Source organism: Peromyscus eremicus, chromosome 15 (assembly GCF_949786415.1).
Source record: "Peromyscus eremicus chromosome 15, PerEre_H2_v1, whole genome shotgun sequence".
NCBI classification, from domain to species: domain Eukaryota; kingdom Metazoa; phylum Chordata; class Mammalia; order Rodentia; family Cricetidae; genus Peromyscus; species Peromyscus eremicus.
The window spans coordinates 60,910,651-60,914,280 of NC_081431.1; positions in this window are offsets into that span (position 1 = coordinate 60,910,651).

The window sequence follows — 3,630 nt, forward strand, 5'->3', positions numbered from 1 at the left end:
CAGCTGGCTCCCCATCCACCTCCAGGGGACTGGTTCACATCTAAACAATGTACTTGTCTCAGAAAAATCTAAACCCATGGAAAACAACTGTTCATTCACAAAAACAAGGGAAGGAATAAAGAACTAGCGGCAGGTAACGGCAGAAGCAGGAGACAAAGCTAAGACACTCAGCCTGTGGTTGAGACAGGACATGAAGCAGATAGTTAGGCACCAATTCCTAGGTGATGATCCGAGATCTAAACAGAATGTCGAGGCTGATCCCAGCACTTAGGAGGGAGAGATAGGTGGATTACTGAGTTCAAGGCTAGCCCAGTCTACAAAGAGAATTTCGGGCCAACCAAGGCTACCTAGTGAGACTCTGTCTTAAAAAACAAACAAAACAAATAAAAGAAAATAAACAGAATGTCAACTGAGTCTTTGAAGACATTTAGTGTCTTACAAAAGTTTTGTTACATCACTACTTTTAATTACTTTGGCAGTAAAATGGTATTTTTTTTTTTCTGTGCTCAGTATTTTTATTCAGTTAGGTTAAATTAGTGAACTACAGAGTCACAGAGCAAGGATCTAGTAAGTGCCACTGTGTGCATGGTCTTTGTTAAAGACCAGTGTTTCAAAAACTTACTTTTGGTTAGGTATTTCACCAGACATTATCAGCTACATGTGGGTAAGAATCACCTCTCACTACATATCTAGTCAGCTAGGATTACAAACTGGTAGTCATTTCCCCCTAAAATTTAAACCATCATTTTTCTTGGATCAATGACTTCACTCACCTGCTCTGAACTCCTGTAGTCAGGAGCACATGCAGACTACCTATTCCTGTTGCCGCCCCAGATGAGAAAAATACAATTAGACACATAGCATTCCACCTCAGCCAAAGAAGGGTCTTTTTCCTTTTTCTTTTTCTAGTGTGTGTGTGTGTGTGTGTGTGTGTGTGTGTGTGTGTGTGAGAGAGAGAGAGAGAGAGAGAGAGAGAGAGAGAGACAGAGAGAGAGACAGAGAGACAGAGAGACAGAGAGAGACACACACAGAAAGACAGAGAGGGGGAGGGCGAGCATATGAGAGTACAGAGGCCTTTAGAGGCCAGAGGCATTAGATCCCTTGAAGCAAGTTACATGCTGGAAATTGAACTTGGGTCCTCTGGAAGAGAAAAAAGTGTTCTTAACCACTGAGCCATCTCTCCAGTCCCCAAAGAGGTATCTTTCTTATACACTTGAACAGAAAGGGCATATATATGAGTGTGCACACTCTCTTCCACACATACTTTAAGAGCTAAAACATTACCAGTTACACACACACACACACACACACACACACACACACACACACACTTCCTTGCTGTTCCTTAGATAACTTAATAAATCATCATTCCAGTGCCTGCGTAGAGCACTAAGTCAAGGCAAACAATCATTTCTAATGTTTTGTTATCACACTTAAAGTAACTATTTGCTTTACTAGGCTGGAAACCCTGGCTATACCCTCCAGCTCCCTGTCCACAGAATTAGCACAGCTTGTATTCCACAATATTTGTCCAGTACTTCACTACTGAAACAGGGAGCACATCCCAGAGTACAGATTTCTCCTGGCAGTGGCCCAGCCAAAGCATGTTAAAATGGGTAGCTGTCCACTGGGCTGAGAGAATGGAGGGAAAGAGAAACATACCATCAAGATCAAGGAGTGTTTAGCTACTACATTTTCTCAAGAACAACGCTCTGTATTTGTTGTATGAATACTTGTCAGTGCTGAAACCTTCAGCGTGGAGGACAACTGCAAAAGTCAACACTTGTTTCAAAACAGGGCCAAGAGTTCACAACTGAGTTTTGAAACCTCAATGCACACATTCATTTTAGGATGCTGTCTGCAAAGCTTCAGAATTCTAAGAGGGGAACAACGCAAGGGAACACGTGCATGAAATCAAGAGATCCTGTTTAAAACCCTGGAGATTATTGCTCCATGTTCCAATGGACACACTGATCACAGACTGTAACGCAGAGGTGGCAGGCTGTGCTGATAGAAGGCTGATTGATAGACACAGCTTCTGAAAATGAGCCAGAAAGCAGACATACCACTAGCTCAGTGTTGACAAACACTGCCCTCTATTGGCAGAGAGCAACTGGGTAAAGTCAAGCTGATTGTTTTCAATAGCCATCTTTGAGACAGGGTCTATTATGTAGCTCTGGATATCCAAGAACTTGTCCTCTTCTGATCTCAGCAGGCACACATGAATGTGATGCAGATATATATGCAGGCAAAACACTCATACAATAGATAATTTTTGTTCAATAGATAAATCTTAAAAAATTCTATTGACCAACTTTAACCTAGTGTATACAACTCCATTAAGAATATAAAGTTTTGCCGGGCGGTGGTGGCGCACACCTTTAATCCCAGCACTCGGGAGGCAGAGGCAGGAGGATCTCTGTGAGTTCGAAGCCAGCCTGGTCTACAAAGCAAGTTCCAGGACAGCCAGGACTCTGTTACACAGAGAAACCCTGTCTCGAAAACCCTCCCAAATTATATATATACACACACACACACACACACACACACATATAAAGTTTTGCCGGGCGGTGGTGGTGCACGCCTTTAATCCCAGCACTCGGGAGGCAGAGCCAGGCAGATCTCTGTGAGTTCAAGGCTGGTCTGGTCTACAGAGTGAGATCTAGGACAGACACCAAAACTACACAAAGAAACCCCGTCTTGAGAAAAAAAAAAAGTTTGCCAGGTTGCGGTGACTCTTACTTTTAATCCCAGTACTGGGGAGGAAGAGGCAGGCCAATTTCTGAGTTTAAGGCTAACCTAGCCTACAGAGTGAGTTAGGGCAGCCTGGGCCAAACAGAGAAGTCAAAAACAAAAAAACATACCTTTAATCCAAGCACTCAGGAAATAGAGGCAGATGGATCTTTGTGAGTTCAAGGCCAGCCTGGCCTACACAGTGACTTCCAGGACAGCCTGAGCTATGCAGAGACCTTGTCTAAATATGTCTAAATAAATATTTATTCATGGAAGATACAACAATAGCAAACATTTGTCTATTTCGACAATCCAGTAAGAGAAAAAGTTGGTGGGGGTACCCAAATAGCCAGTCTCTGACCAATTCTAAAGCGGGATCATCCACCATGCTCCCCATCCCAGCACATCACAGACAGGTCCATGGTTCTTTACCCTTGGGGAGAACCTTTCCCCTAAGTGACTATGATGTCAGTAGCTTGTCTGATATTATGTCTGTTACAAGATGGCTCAGTGTAGTTCTGGGGGGTATTTGGCACTGTACAGAAATGTGTTGTGTGGGCATAAAAAGCACGAATTTTCATTATACATCTGATTGTTGAACTTCAATTGCCCTTCTCACTTTTGGAGATGAGAAAAACTGCAAACCAGAGTTCCTCACATACCCAACCCCTCTTAATCAATCAAAATTAGTCAATCTACTGTCTTTTAGTTCAATGTTCCAAAATATTAACTTCTGAGGCAAGATATGAATTCCCTCTTCAACAGGCGGTCAATGAACAATTTGGGAACCCGCTGTCCCCCTTTAAGTCAGACGAGTAGTGATGGGCCAAGGTAACTGCTGCACAAGGGTCGGTGGGTTTGCTTTGAATATCCCAAGAAGCACACAGAGCACACATC